Source organism: Tasmannia lanceolata, unplaced genomic scaffold, assembly GCF_043159265.1.
Source record: "Tasmannia lanceolata isolate RefF3 unplaced genomic scaffold, GAP_Taslan_0.1 ptg000003l, whole genome shotgun sequence".
Classification (NCBI taxonomy): domain Eukaryota; kingdom Viridiplantae; phylum Streptophyta; class Magnoliopsida; order Canellales; family Winteraceae; genus Tasmannia; species Tasmannia lanceolata.
In genome coordinates this window covers 32,060,410-32,079,038 of record NW_027518680.1, presented here as the reverse complement: position 1 = coordinate 32,079,038, position 18,629 = coordinate 32,060,410, and the positions used below count along the sequence as shown (strand labels likewise).

Below are 18,629 nucleotides of genomic sequence, written 5' to 3'. Positions count from 1 at the left end.
TTTTCTCCTCTTTTTTTATGGATGGGAAGGAAGATATATATAGGGAGAGAAAGAGAGAGAGAGAGATGTGTTGGTGGAGAGCTCATCATGTTGTCCCTCTTAGTGGAGAATCCATCATCATTCTTCTTAGTGGAGGGCCCATCATGTTTCTTAGTGGAGAATCCATCATCATTCTTCTTAGTGGAGGGCCCATCATGTTTCTTAGTGGAGAATCCATCATCATTCTTCTTAGTGGAGGGCCCATCATGTTTCTTAGTGGAGAATCCATCATTATTGTTCTTAGTGGAGGGCCCATCATGTTTCTTTAGTGGAGAATCCATCATTATTGTTCTTCATAAGAGGCCTCACAAGAGGCCCTACTGAGGCCCCACAATGTGGGCCCCACAACGCGGGCCCCACAACGTGGGCCCCACAATGTGGGCCCTCGGTTGATTCGAATTTTAAACAAATGTTTAATGCGGGCCCACCAAACGGGTCCAAATTCTCCCTCGCTTGGATTCTTATGAATAATCTCTCTCAACCTCTCAACACTAAACGGAAAAATGCGAAACATGGCGGAAATGATCGGATGGGGTTTCTCCCAAGCATAGCGAACTTGGGTCCAGTCAAAATGGGGTGTCTACACCCCCGAATCAATATAAGAATCGCCACGATCTGACGGGCGGATCAAAAGTTATCGTCGGAACGATATTTGTGCACCAAGGGTAGCTCACGGCCAGTAAACACCTTCCGACCGGATTCATGACTTTCATCCACTAGTACACTCATCCGCTATAGCTTGTACGTCACTGAATCTAAACAAACCCCCGTTATAATTTGACCGCAAATGAAATGTCAGAACGAATTCCGTTTATCGAATCAAACGACACTATCACCCCGCCATAATAAAGACCGGACGTATTTGAATTCACTATCCGGCAGAAAATAAAAAGATCCCAACCGAAACGTAGGAGGCGACGCACTAAACGTGCGTTTCAGTTCGCATCGATGTTCCAGAACCGAAAGATTGTTCGAAAAAAGTGCTAGATAGCCGAAAAAAGTGACAGGGGTGCAACACGAGGACTTCCCAGGAGGTCACCCATCCTAGTACTACTCTCGCCCAAGCACGCTTAACTTCGGAGTTCTGATGGGATCCAGTGCATTTGTGCTGGTATGATCGCACCCAGCATGCCTCTCCATTGTCAAAGTAATAAAGACTTTCCACTCGCATTGTCGTACGAAGTCCGTTTAAATGAAAGTGCGAAAAAATCCTGCTAGATGACACCGGATGGACGATCCGAGCATGTCGGAAAGCCGGATGACGCCAGGGCTGTAATCGCGCGATGAATCTTCCCGAGTACCCCCGAATCAATATAAGATTCGCCACGATCTGACGGGCGGATCAAAAGTTATCGTCGGAACGATATTTGTGCACCAAGGGTAGCTCACGGCCAGTAAACACCTTCCGACCGGATTCATGACTCGCATCCACTAGTACACTCATCCGCTATAGCCTGTACGTCACTGAATCTGAACAAACCCCCGCTATAATTTGACCGCAAATGAAATGTCAGAACGAATTCCGTTTATCGAATCAAACGACAGTATCACCCCGCCATAATAAAGACCGGACGTCTTTGAATTCACCATCCGGAAGAAAATAAAAAGATCCGAACCGAAACGTAGGAGGCGACGCACTAAACGTGCGTTTCAGTTCGCATCGATGTTCCAGAACCGAAAGATTGTTCGAAAAAAGTGGAAGATAGCCGAAAAAAGTGACAGGGGTGCAACACGAGGACTTCCCAGGAGGTCACCCATCCTAGTACTACTCTCGCCCAAGCACGCTTAACTTCGGAGTTCTGATGGGATCCAGTGCATTTGTGCTGGTATGATCGCACCCAGCATGCCTATCCATTGTCAAAGTAATAAAGAGTTTCCACTCGCATTGTCGTACGAAGTCCGTTTAAATGAAAGTGCGAAAAAATCCTGCTAGATAACATCGGATGGACGATCCGAGCATGTCCGGAAGCCGGATGACCGCCAGGGCTGTCATCGCGCGATGAATCTTCCCGATTACCCCCGAATCAATATAAGAATCGCCACGATCTGACGGGCGGATCAAAAGTTATCGTCGGAACGATATTTGTGCACCAAGGGTAGCTCACGGCCAGTAAACACCTTCCGACCGGATTCATGACTCGCATCCACTAGTACACTCATCCGCTATAGCCTGTACGCCACTGAATCTAAACAAACCCCCGCTATAATTTGACCGCAAATGACATGTCAGAACGAATTCCGTTTATCGAATCAAACGACACTATCACCTCGCCATAATAAAGACCGGACGTCTTCGAATTCACCATCCGGAAGAAAATAAAAAGATCCGATCCGAAACCTAGGAGGCGACGCACTAAACGTGCGTTTCAGTTCGCATCGATATTTCAGAACCGAAAGATTTTTCGAAAAAAGTGGTAGATAGCCGAAAAAAGTGACAGGGGTGCAACACGAGGACTTCCCAGGAGGTCACCCATCCTAGTACTACTCTCGCCCAAGCACGCTTAACTTCGGAGTTCTGATGGGATCCAGTGCATTTGTGCTGGTATGATCGCACCCAGCATGCCTATCCATTGTCAAAGTAATAAAGAGTTTCCACTCGCATTGTCGTACGAAGTCCGTTTAAATGAAAGTGCGAAAAAATCCTGCTAGATAACATCGGATGGACGATCCGAGCATGTCGGGAAGCCGGATGACCGCCAGGGCTGTCATCGCGCGATGAATCTTACCGATTACCCCCGAATCAATATAAGAATCGCCACGATCTGACGGGCGGATCAAAAGTTATCGTCGGAACGATATTTGTGCACCAAGGGTAGCTCACGGCCAGTAAACACCTTCCGACCGGATTCATGACTCGCATCTACTAGTACACTCATCCGCTATAGCCTGTACGCCACTGAATCTAAACAAACCCCCGCTATAATTTGACCGCAAATGAAATGTCAGAACGAATTCCGTTTATCGAATCAAACGACACTATCACCTCGCCATAATAAAGACCGGACGTCTTCGAATTCACCATCCGGAAGAAAATAAAAAGATCCGAACCGAAACCTAGGAGGCGACGCACTAAACGTGCGTTTCAGTTCGCATCGATATTTCAGAACCGAAAGATTTTTCGAAAAAAGTGGTAGATAGCCGAAAAAAGTGACAGGGGTGCAACACGAGGACTTCCCAGGAGGTCACCCATCCTAGTACTACTCTCGCCCAAGCACGCTTAACTTCGGAGTTCTGATGGGATCCAGTGCATTTGTGCTGGTATGATCGCACCCAGCATGCCTATCCATTGTCAAAGTAATAAAGAGTTTCCACTCGCATTGTCGTACGAAGTCCGTTTAAATGAAAGTGCGAAAAAATCCTGCTAGATAACATCGGATGGACGATCCGAGCATGTCGGGAATCCGGATGACCGCCAGGGCTGTCATCGCGCGATGAATCTTCCCGATTACCCCCGAATCAATATAAGAATCGCCACGATCTGACGGGCGGATCAAAAGTTATCGTCGGAACGATATTTGTGCACCAAGGGTAGCTCACGGCCAGTAAACACCTTCCGACCGGATTCATCACTCGCATCCACTAGTACACTCATCCGCTATAGCCTGTACGTCACTGAATCTAAACAAACCCCCGCTATAATTTGACCGCAAATGAAATGTCAGAACGAATTCCGTTTATCGAATCAAACGACACTATCACCCCGCCATAATAAAGACCGGACGTCTTCGAATTCACCATCCGGAAGAAAATAAAAAGATCCGAACCGAAACCTAGGAGGCGACGCACTAAACGTGCGTTTCAGTTCGCATCGATATTTCAGAACCGAAAGATTTTTCGAAAAAAGTGGTAGATAGCCGAAAAAAGTGACAGGGGTGCAACACGAGGACTTCCCAGGAGGTCACCCATCCTAGTAATACTCTCGCCCAAGCACGCTTAACTTCGGAGTTCTGATGGGATCCAGTGCATTTGTGCTGGTATGATCGCACCCAGCATGCCTATCCATTGTCAAAGTAATAAAGAGTTTCCACTCGCATTGTCGTACGAAGTCCGTTTAAATGAAAGTGCGAAAAAATCCTGCTAGATAACATCGGATGGACGATCCGAGCATGTCGGGAAGCCGGATGACCGCCAGGGCTGTCATCGCGCGATGAATCTTCCCGATTACCCCCGAATCAATATAAGAATCGCCACGATCTGACGGGCGGATCAAAAGTTATCGTCGGAACGATCTTTGTGCACCAAGGGTAGCTCACGGCCAGTAAACACCTTCCGACCGGATTCATGACTCGCATCCACTAGTACACTCATCCGCTATAGCCTGTACGCCACTGAATCTAAACAAACCCCCGCTATAATTTGACCGCAAATGAAATGTCAGAACGAATTCCGTTTATCGAATCAAACGACACTATCACCTCGCCATAATAAAGACCGGACGTCTTCGAATTCACCATCCGGAAGAAAATAAAAAGATCCGAACCAAAACCTAGGAGGCGACGCACTAAACGTGCGTTTCAGTTCGCTTCAATATTCCACAACCGAAAGATTGTTCGAAAAAAGTGGTAGATAGCCGAAAAAAGTGACAGGGGTGCAACACGAGGACTTCCCAGGAGGTCACCCATCCTAGTACTACTCTCGCCCAAGCACGCTTAACTTCGGAGTTCTGATGGGATCCAGTGCATTTGTGCTGGTATGATCGCACCCAGCATGCCTCTCCATTGTCAAAGTAATAAAGAGTTTCCACTCGCATTGTCGTACGAAGTCCGTTTAAATGAAAGTGCGAAAAAATCCTGCTAGATGATACCGGATGGACGATCCGAGCATGTCGGAAAGCCGGATGACCGCCAGGGCTGTCATCGCGCGATTAATCTTCCCGAGTACCCCCGAATCAATATAAGAATCGCCACGATCTGACGGGCGGATCAAAAGTTATCGTCGGAACGATATTTGTGCACCAAGGGTAGCTCACGGCCAGTAAACACCTTCCGACCGGATTCATGACTTTCATCCACTAGTACACTCATCCGCTATAGCTTGTACGTCACTGAATCTAAACAAACCCCCGCTATAATTTGACCGCAAATGAAATGTCAGAACGAATTCCGTTTATCGAATCAAACGACACTATCACCCCGCCATAATAAAGACCGGACGTATTTGAATTCACTATCCGGCAGAAAATAAAAAGATCACAACCGAAACGTAGGAGGCGTCGCACTAAACGTGCGTTTCAGTTCGCATCGATGTTCCAGAACCGAAAGATTGTTCGAAAAAAGTGGTAGATAGCCGAAAAAAGTGACAGGGGTGCAACACGAGGACTTCCCAGGAGGTCACCCATCCTAGTACTACTCTCGCCCAAGCACGCTTAACTTCGGAGTTCTGATGGGATCCAGTGCATTTGTGCTGGTATGATCGCACCCAGCATGCCTCTCCATTGTCAAAGTAATAAAGAGTTTCCACTCGCATTGTCGTACGAAGTCCGTTTAAATGAAAGTGCGAAAAAATCCTGCTAGATGACACCGGATGGACGATCCGAGCATGTCGGAAAGCCGGATGACCGCCAGGGCTGTCATCGCGCGATTAATCTTCCCGAGTACCCCCGAATCAATATAAGAATCGCCACGATCTGACGGGCGGATCAAAAGTTATCGTCGGAACGATATTTGTGCACCAAGGGTAGCTCACGGCCAGTAAACACCTTCCGACCGGATTCATGACTTTCATCCACTAGTACACTCATCCGCTATAGCTTGTACGTCACTGAAATCTAAACAAACCCCCGCTATAATTTGATCGCAAATGAAATGTCAGAACGAATTCCGTTTATCGAATCAAACAACACTATCACCCCGCCATAATAAAGACCGGACGTATTTGAATTCACTATCCGGCAGAAAATAAAAAGATCCCAACCGAAACGTAGGAGGCGACGCACTAAACGTGCGTTTCAGTTTGCATCGATGTTCCAGAACCGAAAGATTGTTCGAAAAAAGTGGTAGATAGCCGAAAAAAGTGACAGGGGTGCAACACGAGAACTTCCCAGGAGGTCACCCATCCTAGTACTACTCTCGCCCAAGCACGCTTAACTTCGGAGTTCTGATGGGATCCAGTGCATTTGTGCTGGTATGATCGCACCCAGCATGCCTCTCCATTGTCAAAGTAATAAAGAGTTTCCACTCGCATTGTCGTACGAAGTCCGTTTAAATGAAAGTGCGAAAAAATCCTGCTAGATGACACCGGATGGACGATCCGAGCATGTCGGAAAGCCGGATGACGCCAGGGCTGTCATCGCGCGATGAATCTTCCCGAGTACCCCCGAATCAATATAAGAATCGCCACGATCTGACGGGCGGATCAAAAGTTATCGTCGGAACGATATTTGTGCACCAAGGGTAGCTCACGGCCAGTAAACACCTTCCGACCGGATTCATGACTCGCATCCACTAGTACACTCATCCGCTATAGCCTGTACGTCACTGAATCTGAACAAACCCCCGCTATAATTTGACCGCAAATGAAATGTCAGAACGAATTCCGTTTATCGAATCAAACGACACTATCACCCCGCCATAATAAAGACCGGACGTCTTTGAATTCACCATCCGGAAGAAAATAAAAAGATCCGAACCGAAACGTAAGAGGCGACGCACTAAACGTGCGTTTCAGTTCGCATCGATGTTCCAGAACCGAAAGATTGTTCGAAAAAAGTGGTAGATAGCCGAAAAAAGTGACAGGGGTGCAACACGAGGACTTCCCAGGAGGTCACCCATCCTAGTACTACTCTCGCCCAAGCACGCTTAACTTCGGAGTTCTGATGGGATCCAGTGCATTTGTGCTGGTATGATCGCACCCAGCATGCCTCTCCATTGTCAAAGTAATAAAGAGTTTCCACTCGCATTGTCGTACGAAGTCCGTTTAAATGAAAGTTCGAAAAAATCCTGCTAGATGACACCGGATGGACGATCCGAGCATGTCGGAAAGCCGGATTACCGCCAGGGCTGTCATCGCGCGATTAATCTTCCCGAGTACCCCCGAATCAATATAAGAATCGCCACGATCTGACGGGCGGATCAAAAGTTATCGTCGGAACGATATTTGTGCACCAAGGGTAGCTCACGGCCAGTAAACACCTTCCGACCGGATTCATGACTTTCATCTACTAGTACACTCATCCGCTATAGCTTGTACGTCACTGAATCTAAACAAACCCCCGCTATAATTTGACCGCAAATGAAATGTCAGAACGAATTCCGTTTATCGAATCAAACGACACTATCACCCCGCCATAATAAAGACCGGACGTATTTGAATTCACTATCCGGCAGAAAATAAAAAGATCCCAACCGAAACGTAGGAGGCGTCGCACTAAACGTGCGTTTCAGTTCGCATCGATGTTCCAGAACCGAAAGATTGTTCGAAAAAAGTGGTAGATAGCCGAAAAAAGTGACAGGGGTGCAACACGAGGACTTCCCAGGAGGTCACCCATCCTAGTACTACTCTCGCCCAAGCACGCTTAACTTCGGAGTTCTGATGGGATCCAGTGCATTTGTGCTGGTATGATCGCACCCAGCATGCCTCTCTATTGTCAAAGTAATAAAGAGTTTCCACTCGCATTGTCGTACGAAGTCCGTTTAAATGAAAGTGCGAAAAAATCCTGCTAGATGACACCGGATGGACGATCCGAGCATGTCGGGAAGCCGGATGACCGCCAGAGCTGTCATCGCGCGATGAATCTTCCTGATTACCCCCGAATCAATATAAGAATCGCCACGATCTGACGGGCGGATCAAAAGTTATCGTCGGAACGATATTTGTGCACCAAGGGTAGCTCACGGCCAGTAAACACCTTCCGACCGGATTCATCACTCGCATCCACTAGTACACTCATCCGCTATAGCCTCTACGTCACTGAATCTAAACAAACCCCCGCTATAATTTGACCGCAAATGAAATGTCAGAACGAATTCCGTTTATCGAATCAAACGACACTATCACCCCGCCATAATAAAGACCGGACGTCTTCGAATTCACCATCCGGAAGAAAATAAAAAGATCCGAACCGAAACCTAGGAGGCGACGCACTAAACGTGCGTTTCAGTTCGCATCGATATTTCAGAACCGAAAGATTTTTCGAAAAAAGTGGTAGATAGCCGAAAAAAGTGACAGGGGTGCAACACGAGGACTTCCCAGGAGGTCACCCATCCTAGTACTACTCTCGCCCAAGCACGCTTAACTTCGGAGTTCTGATGGGATCCAGTGCATTTGTGCTGGTATGATCGCACCCAGCATGCCTATCCATTGTCAAAGTAATAAAGAGTTTCCACTCGCATTGTCGTACGAAGTCCGTTTAAATGAAAGTGCGAAAAAATCCTGCTAGATAACATCGGATGGACGATCCGAGCATGTCGGGAAGCCGGATGACCGCCAGGGCTGTCATCTCGCGATGAATCTTCCCGATTACCCCCGAATCAATATAAGAATCGCCACGATCTGACGGGCGGATCAAAAGTTATCGTCGGAACGATATTTGTGCACCAAGGGTAGCTCACGGCCAGTAAACACCTTCCGACCGGATTCATGACTTTCATCCACTAGTACACTCATCCGCTATAGCTTGTACGTCACTGAATCTAAACAAACCCCCGCTATAATTTGACCGCAAATGAAATGTCAGAACGAATTCCGTTTATCGAATCAAACGACACTATCACCCCGCCATAATAAAGACCGGACGTATTTGAATTCACTATCCGGCAGAAAATAAAAAGATCCCAACCGAAACGTACGAGGCGTCGCACTAAACGTGCGTTTCAGTTCGCATCGATGTTCCAGAACCGAAAGATTGTTCGAAAAAAGTGGTAGATAGCCGAAAAAAGTGACAGGGGTGCAACACGAGGACTTCCCAGGAGGTCACCCATCCTAGTACTACTCTCGCCCAAGCACGCTTAACTTCGGAGTTCTGATGGGATCCAATGCATTTGTGCTGGTATGATCTCACCCAGCATGCCTCTCCATTGTCAAAGTAATAAAGAGTTTCGACTCGCATTGTCGTACGAAGTCCGTTTAAATGAAAGTGCGAAAAAATCCTGCTAGATGCCATCGGATGGACGATCCGAGCATGTCGGGAAGCCGGATGACCGCCAGGGCTGTCATCGCGCGATGAATCTTCCCGATTACCCCCGAATCAATATAAGAATCGCCACGATCTGACGGGCGGATCAAAAGTTATCGTCGGAACGATATTTGTGCACCAAGGGTAGCTCACGGCCAGTAAACACCTTCCGACCGGATTCATGACTCGCATCCACTAGTACACTCATCCGCTATAGCCTGTACGTCACTGAATCTAAACAAACCCCCGCTATAATTTGACCGCAAATGAAATGTCAGAACGAATTCCGTTTATCGAATCAAACGACACTATCACCCCGCCGTAATAAAGACCGGAGGTATTTGAATTCACCATCCGGAAGAAAATAAAAAGATCCGAACCGAAACGTAGGAGGCGTCGCAATAAACGTGCGTTTCAGTTCGCATCGATGTTCCAGAACCGAAAGATTGTTCGAAAAAAGTGGTAGATAGCCGAAAAAAGTGACAGGGGTGCAACACGAGGACTTCCCAGGAGGTCACCCATCCTAGTACTACTCTCGCCCAAGCACGCTTAACTTCGGAGTTCTGATGGGATCCAGTGCATTTGTGCTGGTATGATCGCACCCAGCATGCCTCTCCATTGTCAAAGTAATAAAGAGTTTCCACTCGCATTGTCGTACGAAGTCCGTTTAAATGAAAGTGCGAAAAAATCCTGCTAGATGACACCGGATGGACGATCCGAGCATGTCGGAAAGCCGGATGACGCCAGGGCTGTCATCGCGCGATGAATCTTCCCGAGTACACCCGAATCAATATAAGAATCGCCACGATCTGACGGGCGGATCAAAAGTTATCGTCGGAACGATATTTGTGCACCAAGGGTAGCTCACGGCCAGTAAACACCTTCCGACCGGATTCATGACTCGCATCCACTAGTACACTCATCCGCTATAGCCTGTACGTCACTGAATCTGAACAAACCCCCGCTATAATTTGACCGCAAATGAAATGTCAGAACGAATTCCGTTTATCGAATCAAACGACAGTATCACCCCGCCATAATAAAGACCGGACGTCTTTGAATTCACCATCCGGAAGAAAATAAAAAGATCCGAACCGAAACGTAGGAGGCGACGCACTAAACGTGCGTTTCAGTTCGCATCGATGTTCCAGAACCGAAAGATTGTTCGAAAAAAGTGGTAGATAGCCGAAAAAAGTGACAGGGGTGCAACACGAGGACTTCCCAGGAGGTCACCCATCCTAGTACTACTCTCGCCCAAGCACGCTTAACTTCGGAGTTCTGATGGGATCCAGTGCATTTGTGCTGGTATGATCGCACCCAGCATGCCTCTCCATTGTCAAAGTAATAAAGAGTTTCCACTCGCATTGTCGTACGAAGTCCGTTTAAATGAAAGTGCGAAAAAATCCTGCTAGATGACACCGGATGGACGATCCGAGCATGTCGGAAAGCCGGATGACCGCCAGGGCTGTCATCGCGCGATTAATCTTCCCGAGTACCCCCGAATCAATATAAGAATCGCCACGATCTGACGGGCGGATCAAAAGTTATCGTCGGAACGATATTTGTGCACCAAGGGTAGCTCACGGCCAGTAAACACCTTCCGACCGGATTCATGACTTTCATCCACTAGTACACTCATCCGCTATAGCTTGTACGTCACTGAAATCTAAACAAACCCCCGCTATAATTTGATCGCAAATGAAATGTCAGAACGAATTCCGTTTATCGAATCAAACAACACTATCACCCCGCCATAATAAAGACCGGACGTATTTGAATTCACTATCCGGCAGAAAATAAAAAGATCCCAACCGAAACGTAGGAGGCGACGCACTAAACGTGCGTTTCAGTTTGCATCGATGTTCCAGAACCGAAAGATTGTTCGAAAAAAGTGGTAGATAGCCGAAAAAAGTGACAGGGGTGCAACACGAGAACTTCCCAGGAGGTCACCCATCCTAGTACTACTCTCGCCCAAGCACGCTTAACTTCGGAGTTCTGATGGGATCCAGTGCATTTGTGCTGGTATGATCGCACCCAGCATGCCTCTCCATTGTCAAAGTAATAAAGAGTTTCCACTCGCATTGTCGTACGAAGTCCGTTTAAATGAAAGTGCGAAAAAATCCTGCTAGATGACACCGGATGGACGATCCGAGCATGTCGGAAAGCCGGATGACGCCAGGGCTGTCATCGCGCGATGAATCTTCCCGAGTACCCCCGAATCAATATAAGAATCGCCACGATCTGACGGGCGGATCAAAAGTTATCGTCGGAACGATATTTGTGCACCAAGGGTAGCTCACGGCCAGTAAACACCTTCCGACCGGATTCATGACTCGCATCCACTAGTACACTCATCCGCTATAGCCTGTACGTCACTGAATCTGAACAAACCCCCGCTATAATTTGACCGCAAATGAAATGTCAGAACGAATTCCGTTTATCGAATCAAACGACACTATCACCCCGCCATAATAAAGACCGGACGTCTTTGAATTCACCATCCGGAAGAAAATAAAAAGATCCGAACCGAAACGTAAGAGGCGACGCACTAAACGTGCGTTTCAGTTCGCATCGATGTTCCAGAACCGAAAGATTGTTCGAAAAAAGTGGTAGATAGCCGAAAAAAGTGACAGGGGTGCAACACGAGGACTTCCCAGGAGGTCACCCATCCTAGTACTACTCTCGCCCAAGCACGCTTAACTTCGGAGTTCTGATGGGATCCAGTGCATTTGTGCTGGTATGATCGCACCCAGCATGCCTCTCCATTGTCAAAGTAATAAAGAGTTTCCACTCGCATTGTCGTACGAAGTCCGTTTAAATGAAAGTGCGAAAAAATCCTGCTAGATGACACCGGATGGACGATCCGAGCATGTCGGAAAGCCGGATTACCGCCAGGGCTGTCATCGCGCGATTAATCTTCCCGAGTACCCCCGAATCAATATAAGAATCGCCACGATCTGACGGGCGGATCAAAAGTTATCGTCGGAACGATATTTGTGCACCAAGGGTAGCTCACGGCCAGTAAACACCTTCCGACCGGATTCATGACTTTCATCTACTAGTACACTCATCCGCTATAGCTTGTACGTCACTGAATCTAAACAAACCCCCGCTATAATTTGACCGCAAATGAAATGTCAGAACGAATTCCGTTTATCGAATCAAACGACACTATCACCCCGCCATAATAAAGACCGGACGTATTTGAATTCACTATCCGGCAGAAAATAAAAAGATCCCAACCGAAACGTAGGAGGCGTCGCACTAAACGTGCGTTTCAGTTCGCATCGATGTTCCAGAACCGAAAGATTGTTCGAAAAAAGTGGTAGATAGCCGAAAAAAGTGACAGGGGTGCAACACGAGGACTTCCCAGGAGGTCACCCATCCTAGTACTACTCTCGCCCAAGCACGCATAACTTCGGAGTTCTGATGGGATCCAGTGCATTTGTGCTGGTATGATCGCACCGAGCATGCCTCTCTATTGTCAAAGTAATAAAGAGTTTCCACTCGCATTGTCGTACGAAGTCCGTTTAAATGAAAGTGCGAAAAAATCCTGCTAGATGACACCGGATGGACGATCCGAGCATGTCGGGAAGCCGGATGACCGCCAGAGCTGTCATCGCGCGATGAATCTTCCTGATTACCCCCGAATCAATATAAGAATCGCCACGATCTGACGGGCGGATCAAAAGTTATCGTCGGAACGATATTTGTGCACCAAGGGTAGCTCACGGCCAGTAAACACCTTCCGACCGGATTCATCACTCGCATCCACTAGTACACTCATCCGCTATAGCCTCTACGTCACTGAATCTAAACAAACCCCCGCTATAATTTGACCGCAAATGAAATGTCAGAACGAATTCCGTTTATCGAATCAAACGACACTATCACCCCGCCATAATAAAGACCGGACGTCTTCGAATTCACCATCCGGAAGAAAATAAAAAGATCCGAACCGAAACCTAGGAGGCGACGCACTAAACGTGCGTTTCAGTTCGCATCGATATTTCAGAACCGAAAGATTTTTCGAAAAAAGTGGTAGATAGCCGAAAAAAGTGACAGGGGTGCAACACGAGGACTTCCCAGGAGGTCACCCATCCTAGTACTACTCTCGCCCAAGCACGCTTAACTTCGGAGTTCTGATGGGATCCAGTGCATTTGTGCTGGTATGATCGCACCCAGCATGCCTATCCATTGTCAAAGTAATAAAGAGTTTCCACTCGCATTGTCGTACGAAGTCCGTTTAAATGAAAGTGCGAAAAAATCCTGCTAGATAACATCGGATGGACGATCCGAGCATGTCGGGAAGCCGGATGACCGCCAGGGCTGTCATCTCGCGATGAATCTTCCCGATTACCCCCGAATCAATATAAGAATCGCCACGATCTGACGGGCGGATCAAAAGTTATCGTCGGAACGATATTTGTGCACCAAGGGTAGCTCACGGCCAGTAAACACCTTCCGACCGGATTCATGACTTTCATCCACTAGTACACTCATCCGCTATAGCTTGTACGTCACTGAATCTAAACAAACCCCCGCTATAATTTGACCGCAAATGAAATGTCAGAACGAATTCCGTTTATCGAATCAAACGACACTATCACCCCGCCATAATAAAGACCGGACGTATTTGAATTCACTATCCGGCAGAAAATAAAAAGATCCCAACCGAAACGTACGAGGCGTCGCACTAAACGTGCGTTTCAGTTCGCATCGATGTTCCAGAACCGAAAGATTGTTCGAAAAAAGTGGTAGATAGCCGAAAAAAGTGACAGGGGTGCAACACGAGGACTTCCCAGGAGGTCACCCATCCTAGTACTACTCTCGCCCAAGCACGCTTAACTTCGGAGTTCTGATGGGATCCAATGCATTTGTGCTGGTATGATCTCACCCAGCATGCCTCTCCATTGTCAAAGTAATAAAGAGTTTCGACTCGCATTGTCGTACGAAGTCCGTTTAAATGAAAGTGCGAAAAAATCCTGCTAGATGCCATCGGATGGACGATCCGAGCATGTCGGGAAGCCGGATGACCGCCAGGGCTGTCATCGCGCGATGAATCTTCCCGATTACCCCCGAATCAATATAAGAATCGCCACGATCTGACGGGCGGATCAAAAGTTATCGTCGGAACGATATTTGTGCACCAAGGGTAGCTCACGGCCAGTAAACACCTTCCGACCGGATTCATGACTCGCATCCACTAGTACACTCATCCGCTATAGCCTGTACGTCACTGAATCTAAACAAACCCCCGCTATAATTTGACCGCAAATGAAATGTCAGAACGAATTCCGTTTATCGAATCAAACGACACTATCACCCCGCCGTAATAAAGACCGGAGGTATTTGAATTCACCATCCGGAAGAAAATAAAAAGATCCGAACCGAAACGTAGGAGGCGTCGCAATAAACGTGCGTTTCAGTTCGCATCGATGTTCCAGAACCGAAAGATTGTTCGAAAAAAGTGGTAGATAGCCGAAAAAAGTGACAGGGGTGCAACACGAGGACTTCCCAGGAGGTCACCCATCCTAGTACTACTCTCGCCCAAGCACGCTTAACTTCGGAGTTCTGATGGGATCCAGTGCATTTGTGCTGGTATGATCGCACCCAGCATGCCTCTCCATTGTCAAAGTAATAAAGAGTTTCCACTCGCATTGTCGTACGAAGTCCGTTTAAATGAAAGTGCGAAAAAATCCTGCTAGATGACACCGGATGGACGATCCGAGCATGTCGGAAAGCCGGATGACGCCAGGGCTGTCATCGCGCGATGAATCTTCCCGAGTACACCCGAATCAATATAAGAATCGCCACGATCTGACGGGCGGATCAAAAGTTATCGTCGGAACGATATTTGTGCACCAAGGGTAGCTCACGGCCAGTAAACACCTTCCGACCGGATTCATGACTCGCATCCACTAGTACACTCATCCGCTATAGCCTGTACGTCACTGAATCTGAACAAACCCCCGCTATAATTTGACCGCAAATGAAATGTCAGAACGAATTCCGTTTATCGAATCAAACGACAGTATCACCCCGCCATAATAAAGACCGGACGTCTTTGAATTCACCATCCGGAAGAAAATAAAAAGATCCGAACCGAAACGTAGGAGGCGACGCACTAAACGTGCGTTTCAGTTCGCATCGATGTTCCAGAACCGAAAGATTGTTCGAAAAAAGTGGTAGATAGCCGAAAAAAGTGACAGGGGTGCAACACGAGGACTTCCCAGGAGGTCACCCATCCTAGTACTACTCTCGCCCAAGCACGCTTAACTTCGGAGTTGTGATGGGATCCAGTGCATTTGTGCTGGTATGATCGCAACCAGCATGCTTCTCCATTGTCAAAGTAATAAAGAGTTTCCACTCGCATTGTCGTACGAAGTCCGTTTAAATGAAAGTGCGAAAAAATCCTGCTAGATGACACCGGATGGACGATCCGAGCATGTCGGAAAGCCGGATGACCGCCAGGGCTGTCATCGCGCGATTAATCTTCCCTAGTACCCCCGAATCAATATAAGAATCGCCACGATCTGACGGGCGGATCAAAAGTTATCGTCGGAACGATATTTGTGCACCAAGGGTAGCTCACGGCCAGTAAACACCTTCCGACCGGATTCATGACTTTCATCCACTAGTACACTCATCCGCTATAGCTTGTACGTCACTGAATCTAAACAAACCCCCGCTATAATTTGACCGCAAATGAAATGTCAGAACGAATTCCGTTTATCGAATCAAACGACACTATCACCCCGCCATAATAAAGACCGGACGTATTTGAATTCACTATCCGGCAGAAAATAAAAAGATCCCAACCGAAACGTAGGAGGCGTCGCACTAAACTTGCGTTTCAGTTCGCATCGATGTTCCAGAACCGAAAGATTGTTCGAAAAAAGTGGTAGATAGCCGAAAAAAGTGACAGGGGTGCAACACGAGGACTTCCCAGGAGGTCACCCATCCTAGTACTACTCTTGCCCAAGCACGCTTAACTTCGGAGTTCTGATGGGATCCAGTGCATTTGTGCTGGTATGATCGCACCCAGCATGCCTCTCCATTGTCAAAGTAATAAAGAGTTTCCACTCGCATTGTCGTACGAAGTCCGTTTAAATGAAAGTGCGAAAAAATCCTGCTAGATGATACCGGATGGACGATCCGAGCATGTCGGAAAGCCGGATGACCGCCAGGGCTGTCATCGCGCGATTAATCTTCCCGAGTACCCCCGAATCAATATAAGAATCGCCACGATCTGACGGGCGGATCAAAAGTTATCGTCGGAACGATATTTGTGCACCAAGGGTAGCTCACGGCCAGTAAACACCTTCCGACCGGATTCATGACTTTCATCCACTAGTACACTCATCCGCTATAGCTTGTACGTCACTGAAATCTAAACAAACCCCCGCTATAATTTGATCGCAAATGAAATGTCAGAACGAATTCCGTTTATCGAATCAAACGACACTATCACCCCGCCATAATAAAGACCGGACGTATTTGAATTCACTATCCGGCAGAAAATAAAAAGATCCCAACCGAAACGTAGGAGGCGACGCACTAAACGTGCGTTTCAGTTCGCATCGATGTTCCAGAACCGAAAGATTGTTCGAAAAAAGTGGTAGATAGCCGAAAAAAGTGACAGGGGTGCAACACGAGAACTTCCCAGGAGGTCACCCATCCTAGTACTACTCTCGCCCAAGCACGCTTAACTTCGGAGTTCTGATGGGATCCAGTGCATTTGTGCTGGTATGATCGCACCCAGCATGCCTCTCCATTGTCAAAGTAATAAAGAGTTTCCACTCGCATTGTCGTACGAAGTCCGTTTAAATGAAAGTGCGAAAAAATCCTGCTAGATGACACCGGATGGACGATCCGAGCATGTCGGAACGCCGGATGACGCCAGGGCTGTCATCGCGCGATGAATCTTCCCGAGTACCCCCGAATCAATATAAGAATCGCCACGATCTGACGGGCGGATCAAAAGTTATCGTCGGAACGATATTTGTGCACCAAGGGTAGCTCACGGCCAGTAAACACCTTCCGACCGGATTCATGACTCGCATCCACTAGTACACTCATCCGCTATAGCCTGTACGTCACTGAATCTGAACAAACCCCCGCTATAATTTGACCGCAAATGAAATGTCAGAACGAATTCCGTTTATCGAATCAAACGACAGTATCACCCCGCCATAATAAAGACCGGACGTCTTTGAATTCACCATCCGGAAGAAAATAAAAAGATCCGAACCGAAACGTAAGAGGCGACGCACTAAACGTGCGTTTCAGTTCGCATCGATGTTCCAGAACCGAAAGATTGTTCGAAAAAAGTGGTAGATAGCCGAAAAAAGTGACAGGGGTGCAACACGAGGACTTCCCAGGAGGTCACCCATCCTAGTACTACTCTCGCCCAAGCACGCTTAACTTCGGAGTTCTGATGGGATCCAGTGCATTTGTGCTGGTATGATCGCACCCAGCATGCCTCTCCATTGTCAAAGTAATAAAGAGTTTCCACTCGCATTGTCGTACGAAGTCCGTTTAAATGAAAGTGCGAAAAAATCCTGCTAGATGACACCGGATGGACGATCCGAGCATGTCGGAAAGCCGGATGACCGCCACGGCTGTCATCGCGCGATTAATCTTCCCGAGTACCCCCGAATCAATATAAGAATCGCCACGATCTGACGGGCGGATCAAAAGTTATCGTCGGAACGATATTTGTGCACCAAGGGTAGCTCACGGCCAGTAAACACCTTCCGACCGGATTCATGACTTTCATCCACTAGTACACTCATCCGCTATAGCTTGTACGTCACTGAATCTAAACAAACCCCCGCTATAATTTGACCACAAATGAAATGTCAGAACGAATTCCGTTTATCGAATCAAACGACACTATCACCCCGCCATAATAAAGACCGGACGTATTTGAATTCACTATCCGGCAGAAAATAAAAAGATCCCAACCGAAACGTAGGAGGCGTCGCACTAAACGTGCGTTTCAGTTCGCATCGATGTTCCAGAACCGAAAGATTGTTCGAAAAAAGTGGTAGATAGCCGAAAAAAGTGACAGGGGTGCAACACGAGGACTTCCCAGGAGGTCACCCATCCTAGTACTACTCTCGCCCAAGCACGCTTAACTTCGGAGTTCTGATGGGATCCAGTGCATTTGTGCTGGTATGATCGCACCCAGCATGCCTCTCCATTGTCAAAGTAATAAAGAGTTTCCACTCGCATTGTCGTACGAAGTCCGTTTAAATGAAAGTGCGAAAAAATCCTGCTAGATGACACCGGATGGACGATCCGAGCATGTCGGGAAGCCGGATGACCGCCAGAGCTGTCATCGCGCGATGAATCTTCCTGATTACCCCCGAATCAATATAAGAATCGCCACGATCTGACGGGCGGATCAAAAGTTATCGTCGGAACGATATTTGTGCACCAAGGGTAGCTCACGGCCAGTAAACACCTTCCG

The 18,629-nt window shown here is 47.6% G+C and overlaps 25 non-coding genes across 25 annotated transcripts; all 25 read right to left on the bottom strand.

Annotated features, from left to right (window-relative positions):
• Positions 1-1,045: 1,045 nt before the first annotated feature.
• LOC143872823 (5S ribosomal RNA) lies at positions 1,046-1,164 on the bottom strand. The gene has a single exon (XR_013247553.1). It is a non-coding gene; the product is annotated as a 5S ribosomal RNA (ribosomal RNA).
• Positions 1,165-1,760: 596 nt separating this feature from the next.
• LOC143872821 (5S ribosomal RNA) lies at positions 1,761-1,879 on the bottom strand. Its single transcript, XR_013247552.1, has one exon. It is a non-coding gene; the product is annotated as a 5S ribosomal RNA (ribosomal RNA).
• Positions 1,880-2,476: 597 nt separating this feature from the next.
• On the bottom strand, positions 2,477-2,595 carry LOC143872820 (5S ribosomal RNA). The gene has a single exon (XR_013247551.1). It is a non-coding gene; the product is annotated as a 5S ribosomal RNA (ribosomal RNA).
• A 597-nt stretch (positions 2,596-3,192) lies between these two features.
• Positions 3,193-3,311, bottom strand: LOC143872819 (5S ribosomal RNA). Its single transcript, XR_013247550.1, has one exon. It is a non-coding gene; the product is annotated as a 5S ribosomal RNA (ribosomal RNA).
• Positions 3,312-3,908: 597 nt separating this feature from the next.
• LOC143873999 (5S ribosomal RNA) lies at positions 3,909-4,027 on the bottom strand. Its single transcript, XR_013248690.1, has one exon. It is a non-coding gene; the product is annotated as a 5S ribosomal RNA (ribosomal RNA).
• A 597-nt stretch (positions 4,028-4,624) lies between these two features.
• Positions 4,625-4,743, bottom strand: LOC143872817 (5S ribosomal RNA). Its single transcript, XR_013247548.1, has one exon. It is a non-coding gene; the product is annotated as a 5S ribosomal RNA (ribosomal RNA).
• Positions 4,744-5,340: 597 nt separating this feature from the next.
• Positions 5,341-5,459, bottom strand: LOC143872816 (5S ribosomal RNA). The gene has a single exon (XR_013247547.1). It is a non-coding gene; the product is annotated as a 5S ribosomal RNA (ribosomal RNA).
• A 598-nt stretch (positions 5,460-6,057) lies between these two features.
• LOC143870563 (5S ribosomal RNA) lies at positions 6,058-6,176 on the bottom strand. The gene has a single exon (XR_013245338.1). It is a non-coding gene; the product is annotated as a 5S ribosomal RNA (ribosomal RNA).
• Positions 6,177-6,772: 596 nt separating this feature from the next.
• Positions 6,773-6,891, bottom strand: LOC143872815 (5S ribosomal RNA). Its single transcript, XR_013247546.1, has one exon. It is a non-coding gene; the product is annotated as a 5S ribosomal RNA (ribosomal RNA).
• A 597-nt stretch (positions 6,892-7,488) lies between these two features.
• On the bottom strand, positions 7,489-7,607 carry LOC143872814 (5S ribosomal RNA). Its single transcript, XR_013247545.1, has one exon. It is a non-coding gene; the product is annotated as a 5S ribosomal RNA (ribosomal RNA).
• Positions 7,608-8,204: 597 nt separating this feature from the next.
• Positions 8,205-8,323, bottom strand: LOC143872813 (5S ribosomal RNA). Its single transcript, XR_013247544.1, has one exon. It is a non-coding gene; the product is annotated as a 5S ribosomal RNA (ribosomal RNA).
• A 597-nt stretch (positions 8,324-8,920) lies between these two features.
• Positions 8,921-9,039, bottom strand: LOC143874754 (5S ribosomal RNA). Its single transcript, XR_013249425.1, has one exon. It is a non-coding gene; the product is annotated as a 5S ribosomal RNA (ribosomal RNA).
• Positions 9,040-9,636: 597 nt separating this feature from the next.
• LOC143872812 (5S ribosomal RNA) lies at positions 9,637-9,755 on the bottom strand. Its single transcript, XR_013247543.1, has one exon. It is a non-coding gene; the product is annotated as a 5S ribosomal RNA (ribosomal RNA).
• Positions 9,756-10,351: 596 nt separating this feature from the next.
• On the bottom strand, positions 10,352-10,470 carry LOC143872811 (5S ribosomal RNA). Its single transcript, XR_013247542.1, has one exon. It is a non-coding gene; the product is annotated as a 5S ribosomal RNA (ribosomal RNA).
• A 598-nt stretch (positions 10,471-11,068) lies between these two features.
• On the bottom strand, positions 11,069-11,187 carry LOC143870551 (5S ribosomal RNA). The gene has a single exon (XR_013245327.1). It is a non-coding gene; the product is annotated as a 5S ribosomal RNA (ribosomal RNA).
• A 596-nt stretch (positions 11,188-11,783) lies between these two features.
• LOC143872810 (5S ribosomal RNA) lies at positions 11,784-11,902 on the bottom strand. Its single transcript, XR_013247541.1, has one exon. It is a non-coding gene; the product is annotated as a 5S ribosomal RNA (ribosomal RNA).
• Positions 11,903-12,499: 597 nt separating this feature from the next.
• On the bottom strand, positions 12,500-12,618 carry LOC143874771 (5S ribosomal RNA). The gene has a single exon (XR_013249441.1). It is a non-coding gene; the product is annotated as a 5S ribosomal RNA (ribosomal RNA).
• Positions 12,619-13,215: 597 nt separating this feature from the next.
• LOC143872809 (5S ribosomal RNA) lies at positions 13,216-13,334 on the bottom strand. Its single transcript, XR_013247540.1, has one exon. It is a non-coding gene; the product is annotated as a 5S ribosomal RNA (ribosomal RNA).
• A 597-nt stretch (positions 13,335-13,931) lies between these two features.
• LOC143874753 (5S ribosomal RNA) lies at positions 13,932-14,050 on the bottom strand. Its single transcript, XR_013249424.1, has one exon. It is a non-coding gene; the product is annotated as a 5S ribosomal RNA (ribosomal RNA).
• A 597-nt stretch (positions 14,051-14,647) lies between these two features.
• On the bottom strand, positions 14,648-14,766 carry LOC143872808 (5S ribosomal RNA). Its single transcript, XR_013247539.1, has one exon. It is a non-coding gene; the product is annotated as a 5S ribosomal RNA (ribosomal RNA).
• A 596-nt stretch (positions 14,767-15,362) lies between these two features.
• On the bottom strand, positions 15,363-15,481 carry LOC143874955 (5S ribosomal RNA). The gene has a single exon (XR_013249624.1). It is a non-coding gene; the product is annotated as a 5S ribosomal RNA (ribosomal RNA).
• Positions 15,482-16,078: 597 nt separating this feature from the next.
• LOC143873656 (5S ribosomal RNA) lies at positions 16,079-16,197 on the bottom strand. Its single transcript, XR_013248359.1, has one exon. It is a non-coding gene; the product is annotated as a 5S ribosomal RNA (ribosomal RNA).
• Positions 16,198-16,795: 598 nt separating this feature from the next.
• On the bottom strand, positions 16,796-16,914 carry LOC143870539 (5S ribosomal RNA). The gene has a single exon (XR_013245316.1). It is a non-coding gene; the product is annotated as a 5S ribosomal RNA (ribosomal RNA).
• Positions 16,915-17,510: 596 nt separating this feature from the next.
• LOC143872806 (5S ribosomal RNA) lies at positions 17,511-17,629 on the bottom strand. The gene has a single exon (XR_013247537.1). It is a non-coding gene; the product is annotated as a 5S ribosomal RNA (ribosomal RNA).
• A 597-nt stretch (positions 17,630-18,226) lies between these two features.
• Positions 18,227-18,345, bottom strand: LOC143872805 (5S ribosomal RNA). The gene has a single exon (XR_013247536.1). It is a non-coding gene; the product is annotated as a 5S ribosomal RNA (ribosomal RNA).
• Positions 18,346-18,629: the final 284 nt, after the last annotated feature.